General features: G+C 43.4%; 1 protein-coding gene across 1 annotated transcript in view; it reads left to right on the top strand.

Moving 5' to 3' along the window:
* The window catches only part of cntn1a (contactin 1a), a 113,541-nt gene that overhangs the window by 24,421 nt on the left and 71,653 nt on the right, over nt 1-17,467 (top strand). The gene's annotated exons all lie outside the window — the stretch shown is intronic.

Below are 17,467 nucleotides of genomic sequence, written 5' to 3'. Positions count from 1 at the left end.
CACCTATATGCACCCAGTTCGACTTCAAACGTTTTTTTAAGCCTTTGAAGTGAGTTCAAACCCTATTTTGGGCATGTCATTATACTGTAGGTGAAAGTAAAAAAAAAATCCAAAACAATGAAAATAGCCCAACTACAAACTCACAACGCGTCGCGACATGTCGTGAGCTTCTAGATAAGCTATTTTCATTTTTCTTTTTTTAAAAGATTTTATTTTTGGGTCTTTTTAAGCCTTTATTATAGATAGGCTCACAGGAAATGGGGAGAGAGAGGTGGGGAGTGACATGCAGCTATCTCTCTATCTCGCCCGTACCTCTACGCCAGCACTACGCTAGCACTTGTCGATAATTCCATTAATCGAATAACTATTCTATAGAATAATCGAAAGTTGCAGCCCTAGATTAATTGAATGTTAACTGGAAATGATCACTCTGCTTATGACACTCAAGACCAACACGACATCTCTGTGTCTCCCTGTGGAGTTTGTTGTTTGACCAGTGTCTGGCACTGAGTTATATTGGCTGTTCTTGTGTCGAGGTCAGGTCCGGTGCCTACAGTAGGATATTCTGTACTTAATCTTGTGGATGGTGTATCTCAAGGATATTCTGTCTGTATTCAAGCCTGATTTATACTTTGTTGTGTGCCGGTGTCACACACTGAAAATAGCAGATCTACAGCAATGCCGTGTGAGCTTGTAGATCGGCTATTTTCCGTGTATGACACCCACCCACAGCTACACATAAATCAGGCTTTATCCTTGTGGATGGTGTATCGCTAGGATATTCTGTACTTATTGTTGCAGATGATGTATCTCTAGTTTGCTACTTTACCAGCAGAGAGGCTGGTGGTGGAACAGTCCACTTGAGTGTGTGGGCGAGAAATGGCTTGACATCTGGCTAAGACTTTTAAGATTTACAGTATATCTCAGCTACGTACACAGACCACACACACACACACACACACACACACACACACACACACACACACACACACACACACACACACACACACACACACACACACACACACACACACACACACACACACCTGTGTCTCTCTTACAAAGCTCAAGAAAGAGCTATAGGTTTGACTGACTCTGTTAAGCTAAAGATTACAGTGTTTACAAACCGGGCTCTTTCTCAACTGCTGTCATCACCTGCATCTTCCTCAAACAATAGTTGAACTGCAGCTCATATTTGGGGATTTGGATGGACATTGTTTCCTGTTAAGGGTGCATTATCTGAATAGACCTTAAGATTTAATGTTGGCTAAAGCATAATCTATACTTTGTCACACGAATGGTGGCGCTCGCAGAAAGTGCTCAGGAAATACTGTACAGGCCGGGGGGAAAAGCTGCTGGTACTAGCGTATGGTATTGTTTCTCAAACTTTATAATTTCAAGGACCCACAGTTTGATATGCATTAGACCACAGACCCCCATTTAATACGATTCTTTATCTCTGGGACGCTGTCAAATCTTCAGTGTTAATTTAACTCTGAGAGCATCACCGTCATGCGACAAAGTAGAAATTAGGCTTAAAGGGATCTTTCACTTTCCCCAAAAAATGGGTCATTTTATCGTCTACTCAGGCTTTTGGGAGCACCCCGGACAGTTTTTAAGTTGCTTGATTCTGTATTTAGACATTTGATATTCATTTTATCAGACACGCCCCCTTCCTATACAAACCCATTGTAACTTCAACCTCCATTTTAACCATGTTAGATTCATCGGAAACACCCGTCCTTGGTTCTGGTGACTGATATTGTCCTTCTAATACGTGAGCAGACCGTGTTCAATAACCTTTTTCATTTCTTTTTAATATTTTTGGGGGAAATGAAAACATTTTAATGCAATAAAAAATAATAATAATAATAATCGAAAAAACACGACCCCCTCACGTATTAGAAGGGCAGGATGAATCACCAGAACATATCCCTTTAACATTCAGTATTGCCAGTACTGCAGTTCATGTCTTTATTCCTTAGACTGAGATAGGGAGAGAGTGCATGAGCGTGTGTGTGTGTGTGTGTGTGTGTGTGTGTGTGTGTGTGTGTGTGTGTGTGTGTGTGTGTGTGTGTGTGTGTGTGTGTGTGTGTGTGTGTGTGTGTGTGTGTGTGTGTGTGTGTGTGTGTGTGTGTGTGTGGGGGGGGGGGGGGGGGGTGGTGAGTGCGAGATATCTCTGGAACAGAGGAAGATACAAACACAAGGCCAGGGTTTCGCGTTGTGACCTTGTTTGCTAATTAAGTGTCAAACCTATTTTTCCACTCGAGAAAAGAGCTCATATCTACAGTAGCTTGCCCGAGGGCGATGCTGGGCACACTTACCATGTACCATTGGATGTTTTCAGATTTGTGTGTTTATATGTGTGCTTGTGTGTGTTTGAGTACAAACAAGTAGTATTATTAACAGTACTTGTGTGTGTGTGTGTGTGTGTGTGTGTGTGTGTGTGTGTGTGTGTGTGTGTGTGTGTGTGGGGGGGGGGGGGGGGCGGGGGTACAGTGTTTACAATGTGTTGTTCTCATCCTGGTATTACAGTGAAATTAGTTGTACATAATAATCTCCGGTCGGAAATACTAGCTTTCTATTAACATAAGAGCCCCAAGAAAGCTTATACATACAGTAGAGTACAGCACATACTGCTAATTGCACATTCTTCTGACAATGATGCTTTGAAAAAACATTCATGTGTGTGTGTATTTGATAAGAGTGTGGTCAATAGGCCAAGAACAGCAAACTACCCATAATTTTTTGCTGACTCTTCCCAAATGAATCCTAACTAACAGCCGTCCTCTTTCCTGAAACTCGGATAACGAGGTAAATCTAAACAGCTGCTGCCTCTGCGTGAGGCACACTGTTCAGACTCAGAGCAAGTTAAAACCTCACAGTTAGTCTCTCTTGGGTAATGAATATGTTTTTGAAAGACCTTGAGGATGACTTGACCCTAAAATTCAATTTACACTCTAAAACTGTCACTGATTTATTTGTGTTTTTAATCTGTTTCATGTTGTGTTTACAGTGTCTGAAACTTAATCCTTCATGTTTGTTCTCCCTTGGGAAAAATGTTATGACTTTGTGGTTAAATATAAAAGACCATTTTGTTTGGCCAGAGAAGCCCCAAACAAGAGCACATATTGTTGTATGTGCACACACTCACGCATGCACGTGTGCACACACAAATACGCTGCCAGACAAGCAGTATGTATGCCCTTCTAAATTTGATGATTCTTTTTTTTTTTTGCCCAGCTGGTGTTGGGGCTCTGAGGATGGTTGTCTGAACATCTGTCCAACGCTTTACTCCCAAACACGACATCTGCCATAGAATGTGCTGTGCTGTGCTCCCTGGAGGATGAACCCTACTGAATTTGGTGACCCCCATGGCCTTTCCTCTAGTATCGCCCTTAGGCCAAATTGTCCTCTTGCGCACAAGATTTATCAAAATCTAATGGGTGGATTGACATTCATTCACGCTCCCTGGTGGATGAACACTGCTGGTTTTGGAGACCTTCAGTGAATACAAGGTACAATGTAGAAAGAGAACGTGACATCGCACCATTGACAGTAACTGAAAACCTCTCAAGATGGTGCTACGTCCATTGAACTCCATTAAACATTTCCTCAAGCTATATATATACCCCCATAATCCTGCCATTTTCTCCCAACACTCCCTGCTGACAGGTGCTATGGCGGTTTTGAAGAAGGGTAGGGAGCTGCACTGTTTGATGGCATAATAGTAGAATGAATTCATCCCCATGTTTGTGCCGAATCTGGGGGGAATGAGATCAGTGGAGCTCCCTCTGGTGTTGTGGCCGTGGGCGTTACTCAATCTTTTGAAGTAGTTAGACAGGTACATGGGCACTGGTCCCTTGAGCATCTTGAAAACCAGACCCACTGCAAGTTGCTGCGCTCTGTCCTCTACACTGAGCCATCCCACCCTAGCATAATGAGCGGGGGTTAGGTGAGTCCTTGGTGTGAGGTCTAGTAGTAGTCTGACTAGTTTGTTTTGAGAGGTCTGTAGTTTTTATTTTAGTGCCTTTTGAAGTGCTAGAGTACCATGTAAGGTGCATGATGCATAGTCAAAATGACATTGGATGAGTGCTCCAGCTAGTGTCCTCAGTGCATTCGTACTGTGCGTGTAAGGGGGCTTTAGACTGCCTTTCCTGAACTTGTGTGGGGGGGGGGGGGGGGGCTGAAGCATGTGATGTCGGACAGGGTGGCGCAGAAAACACAGAAGAACAGAACGAGATGGGAGAGGACGGGAGAAGATTGGATCCCAGTGGGTGAGCAGAGTACCTCCTCTGGTACAACTCTAAAGCACATTACTGCTGCTGCCCCCATGATACCCTGCGACAGGGAGGGATCAATAGGAGCTGCCCCCGGCTCCTGTGGCACTGGGCACTCTACCAGGACCCCACCTCTGTGGAGAGAGCATCCATTATGGATGAGAGAAGGAAGGAACAAGCGGAGATGAGCACAACAGAGGAGATGGGGGGGGGGGCAGAGAGTGGGAGGAAAGAGAAGGAATGATTGAAGCATGGAAAGGAAGGAGAGGCCAAATGGATGTGTAGAGGTCTGAAGGAGGAGGACAAAGAGCAGCACGGGAAGTGATGGATTGACAGAGAGAGGCTGAGAGGGAGGAGAGGAAATAAAGGACCCATCTGGAAGACATCGCTGTCGGGTGGAAACCTTGTATGTCCAAAACTGTTATTTTTTTATTACTATTTGAAAAATAGAATGGTGAAAATAGCCGACGTATAAGTCTACAACGTGTCGCATCCTGACGGGTTGTGAGCTTGTAGATCTGCTGTTTTCACTACTTTTGTGTGACACTCTTGTACGATGAAGTAGGGCATAATTTACGGAAAAATTCAAGTTCGTATAAGTTTAATGATGGAGATACAGGACGAGGTTTCTGCCCGGCAGAGACGAAGAGTAGATGAGGAGAGTATAGATGAAGAGTGGAGGACGAGTGTACACACACACTGAAAAATCCTGGGCGCTATTTTTAAACTATCACCCAGGATTTTACTGTGTAGGAGGTGAGGTGATGTTTGGCTCAGCTGCTGTGTGGAGTCAGCTGCTGCCACCATCTCAGCTACAGTATATGAAGAATCCAAATCTCTCCTGCTCTCCCCCTCCTTTACCACCTCCTCTCCATCTCTCCAGGAACATTATCTTCTTCTTCTCCTCATCTTTATAGCACCCCTCCTGTCTTCTACACCAGTGGTTTTCAACCCTTTTCATATCAAGGTTCATTTCAGTCAGGATCACTCACGTCAAAGTCGATTTAACCAGTTATTGCAACTATTGGAATGCAGTTAAACTTGGCTTTAAAGGCTCCGCTCTTGGAGATGTTCCCTGAATTTTGTCCAAGCAGCATGCTAAGCAAAATCAGGGAATGTTAAGCAAAACCCCCCATAGGGATACAATCTCAAACAATAAGCAATACATTTAGTATTTGAGCCTACGCCAGACTCTGATCAAAAGGTGGAAGATGGGGTGGAGGAGGCAGCTAAGCAGCAGTGAAGCAGGCAGCAAGACAAGCAGAGACCTAGTGAATGCAAAGCCGTATTTAACCACCTGGAACCCCCTCAAGGACCACTGCTGGTCCCCGGACCACTGGTTGAGAACCACTGCTCTACACATCCACTGTTGCTGTAGTCATTTCAACCTCCCCTGTTGTAGCTGAATTTCTCTCAGACTATCCCGTCCCATCACTCTTCTCTTCTCTCCCCCCCCCCTCCCCCTCTCTCTCCTCTCTCTCTCTCTCTCTCTCATTCTCTTATGTCTCAGCCATTCTCTCTGTCTGTCTCGTTCTTCCTTATTCTATCTCTGTCATTCTCTATCTATCCATCTCATTCTCTCTCTCCTCTCTTTTATCCTTCCGCTCTCTTGCCATCAACCCACCCCAGTTCTGTCTCTCTTCCTCCTTGCTGCATCAGGTCACACAGCTGGGGGAGCCCTATGTTGTGATCGCTCTGTGTGTGTGTGTGTGTGTGTGTGTGTGTGTGTGTGTGTGTGGGCGTGGGCGTGGGCGTGTGTGGGGGCGTGGGCGTGTGTCTGTGTGTGTGTGCCTCCGTGAGAGGGGTGGGGGGTTTATCAGAGGACAACTGGACCACATGAGGGAATAGAATGTGTGTGTTTGGATTTTGTTTTTCTTCCACATGTGTTTGTGTGTGCGCCAATCATTGAGCGAGCGAGCGAGCGCGCGCGCACACACACACACACACACACACACACACACACACACACACACACACACACACACACACACACACACACACACACACACACGTGTGTGTACTGTATGTGGTTGTACGCACATGTTTGAATTCATCCTGGGCATGTTTACACTACACATTCTTTCTCTCTCCAGGCATTGCGTACACATCCACTGAGGCAGCACTTGATCAAATATTCATTGCTTTTCTGTTTTGGTGGGAATTGTACGGTACAATTGGTCACGTATGTGTTTTATTGTGGCTAAGGCCTTTTTGCCCTACATTCAGAGTAGCCGGCATGTGCTTAAATGGTTCTGCCACACCTCATCATTCACCGTATACACACAGAATACCGTACTATAATAAGTGTGCCCCACATATGAAATGTTCATCCATGTATGTAAGTATATGAACATGCATACAGCTGAACTGTGTGAACAGGGCTGGAAATGTCACTCGCGGTGACTGTTTTTCCACTTCAAGGGCTTCTGTGTCACCGCAGAGCCGCGCGATGCGTTCCTGTGACCTTTGCATAATGAGTTTTGTATGCATGAATAAAGTGCTTGTATTTCATTAGGCATGTAGCACTATCAACAGCAGCGTGAAAAATGCTTCCCCCTCACCCTGAGAACGCATGCAGGTTCTCTGTCTTTCCACGTTGAGAAATTCACGAAACGTCTGCAAAAAAGTATTTTGGTTAGTAGGCCACGGTGACGTGCTGTTCCCTTGGAGGACAGTTTCCTTTATAGTAAACCAGACACCTGCACAGCAGCTGTTACGATTTGGAATACTATTACGCTGAAGGATTGAATAAGCTAACAAAGGTCATTGAAATGTTGCCCGGTAATGGACCTTGTTTTATTGTAAATTGTAGTGTATTATAAATTATTACCCTGTCGTCCATATGTGTGCCTGTGAACAAAATAACTTGAGAACTGATGGGCAGATTTGAATGATCAGATTAACTCGACAGGGTGAAGGTCACAATATAGGTCATACTGTATCTCAGGAATGGAGATAAGAACAAGACACCGGTGGCGGCCAGGGTTTGCAGTGTGCACCTCCAGGTGCACACTGCAAACCCACAACCACTACTTAATCGTTGTACAACAAACTCAGCAAAAACAGCCGATCTACAGTACTCGTAAAAATGTTTCGCTACATAACCTTGCATCTACAATGCAAGGTTGAAAGTGGTTCATTCTCTTTTTTTCTCGCCATCTGAGGAACTGCTAATCCAATTATACGGTACTGCTTACCTCATGCCCTCTCTGTCATGCTCAATAAAGCACAAACTGCACTTGGCCAATGAATGCTGATAGCCCTCACCTTTCAGTCACCCAAACCTCTAAACACCACTCCCATAAACATGAGGACAAAAGCTGTGTGATTGAGTGGGTCAGGGGGCTTATATTGGACTCGTCTCTTGAGGCACATGTTAACGGTTTTGTTATGTTTGTATGACCCCGAAATAAAATAGCTGAAAACAATAGCATTGCATCAGGGATCAAATCTGAGCACTCAAATACAAATTTGTCTCGTCTTAGAATCAGGATTTTTCAATTGGTGATTGCTCTTTCTCATTTAATTATCCAATTTGGATTATGGACACTTGAGAGGAAGTACACGCAGATGAAAAGGGCAATTGGTTGTAGTTTTTGCTGTGTGTTCTGGACCATTGGCAAGAGGAAGAATTATAACATCAAAATGGGTGAAAAGTGGCATAGAAAAATGCTGGTCCAAAAACTGAAGCGGATTAGAGAAGTTAAAAAGCCTTTAATTGGTGGAACCATGCGTTATCATCTATGAACGTTTTTTTTTCAACTTTTTTTTTAATCTGCTTGAGTGCTTGATATCAGTTGGTCTGTCTCGTCCGTCCACCCACGCTTTGGTCCCAAACAAGATATCTCAGGAACTACTGGATGGATTCCCATGGAATTTGTGGATGAACCCTCATGATTTTGGGGACTCCATTGCCTTTCCTGTAGCGCCACCCTTAGGCCACAATTTATGCTATTTACAACACCCCCAGCTTTAAGCAGGGGAGGTTCATCTGAATTCTCTCGGATCAGCATGCTGCTTTACCGTAGTGCTGGCCTCTGCAGAGATACAATACCGTAACAGTCTCACTGCTTACAGGATGACCCCCCCGCGCACACTGCACTGCACAGAGCATTTTAAACTGCTTAAAACAGAGGTCTTCAACAGGGGGTTACTACAGGGGGGCCGCCAAATGTTTGTGTGATAGGAACTAAAATAATACAAATATATTAACCACTTGAACCCTAGCATCCCTATTCTGGGGTTACCACTTGACGAAAATAGTAGAGGGGGAAAAAGAGCAGACCAAGTACAGCGCCAAAGGTCTAGTTATATCTGAAAGTACACATTAACATGAATCCAACACCTATGGATGAAGCAAGTTCATAAAGCTATCTATATTGCTTAGATATTTTGTTTTTGTTATAGATGAAATGTAAAACGAAAAATATTAATAATAATTTATTTTGTAGGCATGGTGTGGATTTGTGAAATATTTAGACTTTACGGTAGGCTATTTGATTCTTGCTTTGGACAGAGCAAATCGAACGAGGTATTGTATCTCAACGGCATTTACCTGTCTAAATAAAGATAGAATAATACAATATACAAAAGATGTAACAAAAAAAAAAAACTTGAATCTTGAATATGCTGGAAAGACGAACTCTGTCCCTGTGTAAGAAGCAACACTGCCTCTAGGGGTCGCTAGCGGGGGTTTTAGACTGGTTTGCCATGCAAGTCTCATAATCATCAGAATGCTGAAACCACATTAGACAGGATTACAGAGAGGAGAAACCAGGGCAGTAGACAGCTAAAACAAATCAATGTCACAAACTCAGCTTACAGCAATGTTCTCACTGTGCAATATGTTGGACTCATTGCACTGAGTTGCATGAATGGATAATTTCCCTAATATTATTTTACCATTTTCTATTCATTATATTATTTGAGATTTAATAGCTGGATGAGTAATGCTCGCTCACATCGACACTTTGGGCAGCTCAGGGTATCTGTGAGGTTGTGTATAATTGTGTGATTTCTGGGGAAGGAAAATGAAGTTCATGCAGAGCACAGGAGTCATATACACCTTCATATGTAATCAGCTGTCAGTCTGCTGATTGCTTTCAATCAGCCACGCTTTTCTATTAACCAATCACACCTCATTCCCTCCTACACTGGATCTCTGCTTTTCAATTGCTGCCCCATACGCTGCTGGCAAAGCTTTTCTCCACCACCCTAGCCTCCACCTTATAGAGTCTTGCATTACTCAAATGTTTAAACTGAATCTTAAACTGAAATTCATGTGTGCATGGCTCTAAACTGAGTTCAATGTTCTATGGCTTTAATGTTAGACCTGTCGTGAATTGCATTGTGCTAGTCTGGCTCCAGCCCCTGAAATCGCTAGCCTCCCATTCAGGGTCTGGTGACGCTGTAGAAGGCGGGGTTTTCTCGTTTGCAAATCTAAACGACCCAATCGGGATTGGGATAATCCAGTACGAACCAATCGCCAAAGAGTCCCACTTTGGCCACACCCCATCTCAGAAAACGGCTGCACTGAGAGGGCTTTCAGACTGAATAATGGAGTGAAAATTCAGGCTGAGTGTCAGGCTGGCATTGCACTTTACCTGGCTGCCTTTTTAGCCCTGCGTCTAAGGATGGTAAAGTCAGTCCGTCCATGGATCTGTCCCTCCAACGCTTTGGTTGGTCCCAGACAAGATATCTCGAAAAGACAATCTAGATTACCATGGAATTGTCATGGAATGGTAATCATCCGGAGGATGAACCCTTCTGATTTGCTAGCTTTAGTCTTGTTGTACAACAGGGAATTGCATTCATAACCTTGCATTTGGTGGCAGTGTGAGTGTGTGGTTTATGTTGTGTGGTGGATAGACAGTCCATGTTGTTTGCATGATTGTCGTCACAGCAAAGAGCTGCACTGCTGTGGAGAGGAGAAAACAGTGCAGTTGTGTAACATAAACAGAGGAGGAGGGGGGGGGGCATCCTGTTTTATTCCTGTTACTGGAGGGGATTTGTGCTGAGTCAGAACTCCTCAGTAAATCGCATAGGAGATGAAAGCCAGCTAGACACAGACCAATGATGCTCTGCTGTTGCTTTCAGCTGGGCCTTGCTTCACACACAATTATGCTTCTAAGAGATTTGCAGCCCTTTGATGAACTGAAAAGCGTATGGTTTAAGAATAGTAGCAGAGCGTCTAATGAAAGGGAGAGACGGTCCTTTTCTTTTCGTTTTGTTCAATTATTTTCTGACAGAATGGTGACATGACATCATGAAAGCCTGTGCTCTAGTATAGGCCTAGTAAGCTTCATCCACAGACCTGTCGGCCTCATGCATGTACAATTTCTTAACCTCTTAAACCCTCTATGCTTATTCAACTCAGGGCTAGGGACTTAGTGCGCTCTTTTTTCCCTCTACAACAAATCTCTTCACTGAAAATAGCAGATTTACAAGCTCACATCGGGTTGCAACATCCCCCGCCAGAATAGGGATGCTAGGAAATATTATAATATTAATAGCATATTAATAGTATTATAATAATACAGAAATAATACAATGTTGGCTCGATGATGTCATTCCATCTGTTTCAAGTTTGCTTCATAATGTTCTACAACTGCTACCATTAGAACGGCTCACACATATGTCCTCCAAGGAGACATGAATGAGTATTTTCTTTGTCTTGAGTCCAGTTGGGGACTCAAGACAAATATATATATATATATATACTGTAGGAGAAGAATATGTTACAAAATATGTATACAAAGGTTTTATGATTTTGAAGGCTATGGGTATTAAGAAGAAGATGATGTATGTATGTATTTTAGTTTGTTTGGGATAGGGTTAAATGTTATATTTTTATATGTGTGAGTTATGTATCAGTTTGAGGAAATGTCTAAAATTTAAATAAAATGATTGAAAGAAAGAAAGAAATGTACAAAAATAAAAATAAACCCATACGATACGTTAATGATGCGACTACATATACGTGGACCACTGGATCAATCTAAATGTACAGTACCATCAATCGGTTATGAGGAATCAGTTGACTGCCATTGCAAAAAAGAATTGCCCGTGGCAGATTAGGTCTGGCCCCTCTCCATAGAGATTCTATTTCTCTCCCTCCAAAGTTGTGAGGGACCAATCAGAGCCCAGTATGCAAATGTGGGGCGGTTTTATCACCAGAGGCATCTTTTGAATTTGCCCCTCAGAAATGCAGGTTCCACACAGAGGTTCCAGACTAATATCTACGCAGTGATATTAGTCTGGCCATGCCAGGCTAGCTATTTACTACTTACTGTATGTATACTAAGCTGCTGTGCAAGACTCTGTAGTGTGACATTACTTTCAAAATAATATAATACAATGGCCGCCTCGCTAACTGCCACTCCATATATGTATGCCCACCCATAAGGCAATTTTAATATAAGATTGGCTTATTTTAATTTATAATGGAAACCGAAACGAAATCGCATCGTTCTGTATTAAAATGTATCGTCCCTGAATCTTATCATAATCGGATCTACAAGTAGATACAGATTGTCATATAAGGGAGAGATGCACATCCCTTAAGAAAAAGCATTACAATCTAACATAAAAACATCTGAATTGCTGAACACAATTGCTTTAACATTGTAGCAATTGCACCCAAAAGATTACTTATTTTCTCTCAATTACACACCCCATGAAGCCTTGAATTCATGGAGATTATTTTTTTGTCGCATTACTGAGCCAATAATTTGATGACCAGGAGACTCGATTGAGTCTCCTACTGAGCAGCCACCCGGTCATCGAATTATTGGCTCAGGAATGCGACAAAAACAAAAACAAATCTCCATGGATTCAAGGCTTCATGGGGTGTGTTAACTTATTTGATAGAAAATAGGTCATTCTTTGGGTGAACTACTCCTTTAACCTTAAATTTACAACTGTTGTCTCAGATAATAGATAATAGTTTTCTGTGTCATCCCCAATCCCTTGTTGACAAGCTTAAAGGCACCTGGAATGAATCCAGATCATTTAAAGCCTATTTCCTTTGCTCAGAGCGTAGCAGCAGCAGCATAAATTTACCCAGTAAGATGGATGGTGACGGAATGTTCAGAGGCAACAACATGGTAACTGGGAGCATTTGGGACTCCAGGATGATTACACCCCATAAAATCCAATAAATCTAATCAATCGACTGCCGGGTTTTGTTCTCCTAGCGCAAGGCGTGGTCCTTTTTTTCTAGACTAATTACACAATTTATCATGGTGTCAGTATCATGGTGTCAGGTGGGTGTTTGACATATTGCTAAGAATGCTAAGCACCATGGTAATACAGTCACACGGCGCCACAAAGTGCAATTGAGTTAGTTGCATGCAGACTGCACGCTCTAAACCCTCCCAAATCTGCTCTAGTCTCATCTCTCTCTTACTAAATCCCTGCAACACTTGCTCAGCAGTTTGCTTGTCAGTGCAGCCGCAAAGTCATTGAGTGAGAATTTGTATAACGGTGGCTGCCTCCTGTCCCCGCTAGAGAGCACACAGCCTTTAGCTCTTATTTAACCTAGAAGGTTGACTAAGAACACGATTGTTATGCACCGCAAAAGCTGTGTGGGGGGGGGGATGGGTTGCAGGTGAGAAGGGTTAGACACATTCATATACCTGGGAGCTATCCACACTTCTGTCAGTTGAGTGACTCCACTGACTCAGGCAGGTTTCAGTGCTTTGCTCAAGGGCACCATAACCACTTAAACCAGGGGTGGGCAACCTTTTCACTTGATGCACATGATCACGTTTTCAAGGCTGGAGTGATCACCCTGTGGCAGACAATGAAAACCACATTTGCTATTACATCTTATTATACTGTAGGCTGGTAATTAGTATAATATATATAATATATAATTTAATAATAATAGAACCTAACAAAGAATGAGTCAATGATTCAATATGAATAATAAAGTTAAAATATGACTATCCGGGGAGAAAGTTTTCACGCACATCAAATAATAACAGTTAATAATGTTAGTTTTTCAACTGAATTGATCACCTAAATGACCCAATCTGATCACCTGGTAGGTCAAAATGAGGTTGACTTAACCCTGACTTACATTTAGACCTGATCTACGACGCATTGCAGCTTGAAGACCTGCTATTATCACTGAATATTCTCAGATTCCCCCCAAAGGTTCTATTATATCATTCCCAGAACAGGGACACTAGGGTTCATATGATGAAGAGGAGTTGTTAAGGGAGGCGTGAGCATTAATACGCTCCAATTTGTGGCTTCACACTGGCATCCTCCCGGCTCCAAAGACCACTTATCTAAATATGTAACCTTCTGGCTACTGCTAGCCCCCATTGTGTCTTGCCAGTGAACACTTTGTGATGCCATTCTACTGTGTGCGTTAGCCTATGTTTCAGAAACTAGGGGCTAGCTTCATATCCCCTGAAGTATATTCAGTGGGAGTAGAAAACAGCTCAATTATTGTTTGTGGTCTCTCTTCAGTAAGATAAATAGAATGGGAGAGGGGGGATTCTAGAGCAGACTAAAGAAAACACACAGCTGACGGGTTTGTTTGACTATCCCTTGAGTAGGATTTGTTTTGCTTCAAGTGAGAGAGATTCACATGAACAGAACAGTCTCTAGTACCCGCTGGATCATTTTTTTTCTATGTTCGCAAGTCACTTGTTAGGAAAGCAGTTTTGCCTCAACAAGGGGCATCTTCACTATTCATGCCGGATAGTCACCGAAATGTTCATGACGATTGAAGAAGTGTTTTAAAGGTTATTCTGCTCAAGGTCTAGGCCCACGGCCAGCCAAATAATGTGAGTGTAATCTTCTAGGGTGGAGAGCTGGGGGTGGGGAGGGGGAGGGGGGTTCAACTCAAGGGTGGATGGGTTGGTCTGGCGGGGTGTGAGGATGGAGGGCATGTTTGTGAAAGTGTGCGTGTGTGCGCGTGTGCGTGTGTGAATGAAAATGAGAGCTTAAGAGCTCAAACCCAAGCCTAGACCACGCCGAGGAGAGACAACCCCTCTGCAAGAGTGCTCTCTCGGTGGGGAGCCTTCTCCTGCGGTGCCCCATTTGCATGGTTCCCCGTCCTGCTTGGGGAATTAGGCTTTTCTCCCTCCCTCCCTCCCTCCCCTGCATGTGCACCTTGGAGAGAGTGCCTCCATCCAGCAGCATTGCTCATTTGTGTGACAGACAATGGAGTGGAGGATTTAGGGCAGTTGGCAGGGCAGGCACGTTGGAGAGAGAGGACAGCGACACAGGCTGCTAAGTAGCTCATCCCTTCACACATGCAGCCACTAGTGTGGTGATAGCGCTCGACCATGACGCACGCAAAGGTAAGCAGAATGGCACCGCACCTGCTCTATACCTGGTGGTGGCTTCGTATCGCAGATATAGGTCTCGGAAGTGTGAGTGGTAATAATTGCAGTATAAGTAAAAGGTGTAACATCACTCAGTAAACAAAATGCATCAGCACGTTGTTGATTGTGGCATCTTTTTATGATTACATAAAAAAATATTTTCTTTGTTGAGTTAATCTGTGGCCCAACGCTGGGTTCACTCTCTATAATCCCATAAGGGGATAATGTGCTGGGGGAAGACTTGACTTAGATTAATCTGCCTATTGTTTTTTCATTATGTTTACTAGATAACTAATGTAGAGCTGTTCAGGAATCAGTACTCTCTCTCTCTCTCTCTCTCTCTCTCTCTCTCTCTCTCTCTCTCTCTCTCTCTCTCTCTCTCAGTCATATCCTGGAGATATTGATCGTCTTTTCTCAATAAACTTCAGAAAACACTCATGTTTAATTGTATTAGATTGCTATTTAATCCAGCTTCCTCTTCTGGCGCTGGTGACACTGAGTGTGCATAGTAGTCTGTCTGCTAGTAATTATCATCATTTGCGTTTCGCTAGAGAGAGCGTATGGCATTTAGCCATACGCTCTCTGTGGGGGCTGTGATATGAAGGTCCTTGCGTGTCATTGCTCTCCTATAGGAACCACTTAGCTGATACCTTTATATAGGACAGATGTGGCATGAGGTAATTGAGATGAGCTCACTCCCTCAACAAGGTGCAGTCCTCTTCTGACCTTTGCTTACAGCTCCATTTATCATATACCTGGTGTGACACGCTTTAACTTAATTTGTGGATTTTGAATCCGGAATCGTAAGTCTATTATTCCATGTTAGTGTATTACAGCCCCCACACACAGAATGGGGCATAGTCTTTATTGAGTTGAACAATCTGTTATCAGTGAGCACTTCTGTGTAAAAATGAGCTGTAGACCCCATTTCCCTTGTGACTTAGATTTCATCACCACGGTTTCATAGTCAGGGGGGATGATATGGGGGCGGCAGTGGCTCAGGAGGTAGTACTAGAGCGGCCCCGGGAGGTTCCTGGTGTGATCCTTGGCTCTTCCTGTCTTCATGTCGAAGTGTCCTTGAGCAAGACACCGAACCCCAAATGCTCTCGATGAGCAGATTGGTTTGGTACCTTGCCTGGTTGCCTCCACCATCAGGGTGTGTGCAAGGGGGAATGGAAAGCGCTTTGAATAAAGGCACTATAGAAATGCAGACCATTTACCATCCAATAGGAATCATTGCTGGAGAAAGGTCAAATGAATAAAGACGCCATATCTCCATTCCACACTGGCGTTTAATGCTGCATAACAGAGATGGAGCGCTGAGCTGCAGGTGTAAATCATCCCTAACTTGAGGAATCACTCATGGAGATCTGTTTCCGTAAACAGGTGCAGATCACAATATTGGTTGGTCTTTCAGTACTCCAGTCCTGGTATGAATCACATCCCTGGAAGTGGAGCCAATGATTACAATCATTCATGCACATACAGTACTGTATAGCCTACTATAGACCGTTAAATCCTATTTTAAAACCATTTAAACCCTATACTTAGTTGACCCGATTCCCATGGGCTCTACAGTATATTAGGCTCCCTCTTGTTATCGCTCAACATTATATCCAATCCAATCCAATGTAGCCGATCTACAAGCTCACAATACGTTGCTTTGTGGTGCATTGTGCTATTTTCACCAAATGTTCCCCCCCAGAATAGGCACGCTTGGGTTCATGTGGTTAAAGAGGCATGAAACCCTACGCCAATGTTAGTAGTGTACTGAGGGTTTCACTGTGTATAAACAAACCGAGCTCAGTCAGTGTTATCCATTGTAATGCTGTATTTAAAAATAAGATAGTCGAAAAACTGAGAAAACATAGAAAAACACATGCTGACTGTGTTATTCATATGCTGGTATGATTGTATTGTATAACAATATTGATATTCAGGGTCAGCCCGTGTGACCCCGCGGGGCAGTGTGTTGACTGGAGCAGGGATAAATAGCTTACGTTAGGGTGACTGCTGCCATTGAACTCTGTGACTGATAAGAGAGGGAGAGTGATGAGAGATGGAGTGTCTCTCCTGACTGTTTCTGGATTATATCATAAATACTTTGCCTCGGAGAAGCATTATCCGCTCTGCATTCACTGCCTCCTGAGATGGTGGTGGCCGTTTTAAGCCATATGTTATGTTGTATAAAACGTTGGTTCTCAAAGTGGGGTCCGGGGACCCCCAGGGGTCCTTGAGGGAGTTCCAGGGGGTCCCCAGCTAAATGATGGATAGTTAAGAACCAAATGGACCCTTACGGGTCTGTAACTCTGAGAGTGTACAAATGGAATCAAATGGACCCTAACGGGTCCATTTGGTTCCATTTGTACACTCTCAGAGTTAAATTATAATTGATTTTACAATATGAATTGGGGTCCCAGAGATATAAATGCCATTAAATGGGGGTCCGTAGCCTCTAATGTATGTCAAACTGGGGGTCCTTGAAATCAAAATGGTTGAGAATCACTGCTAGAGCTGTAAAAAAAAGTCTTCTCTTATGGGGGTCCCTGGCATATCTTTTCAAATGGGGGTCCGCGGGCTAATAAGTGTCCATTTGGGGGTCCTTGACATGAAAAAGTTTGAGAACCACTGGTATAAAAGATCAAATCTATCATTTTAACCGTTGGACTTTTTATTGGGTAATTTCTTCAAGTGGCTTTCATTCTTTCTCTTTTCTCCTCTGTATGAAACAAACAAACAAAAAAACAGATGGCTCTGCTATATTTGCTCAGCTGTTTTTCCCAACAGAAACATACTGTAGCATCGCTGTCGGGTGGAAACCTTGTACATGTATGTCCAAAACCA

The sequence above is a fragment of the Gymnoscopelus microlampas genome, assembly GCF_963454915.1.
Source record: "Gymnoscopelus microlampas genome assembly, chromosome: 6".
NCBI lineage: Eukaryota > Metazoa > Chordata > Actinopteri > Myctophiformes > Myctophidae > Gymnoscopelus > Gymnoscopelus microlampas.
The sequence above is the reverse complement of the archived record's forward strand: the minus strand, read 5'-3'. Positions and strand labels throughout refer to the sequence as shown.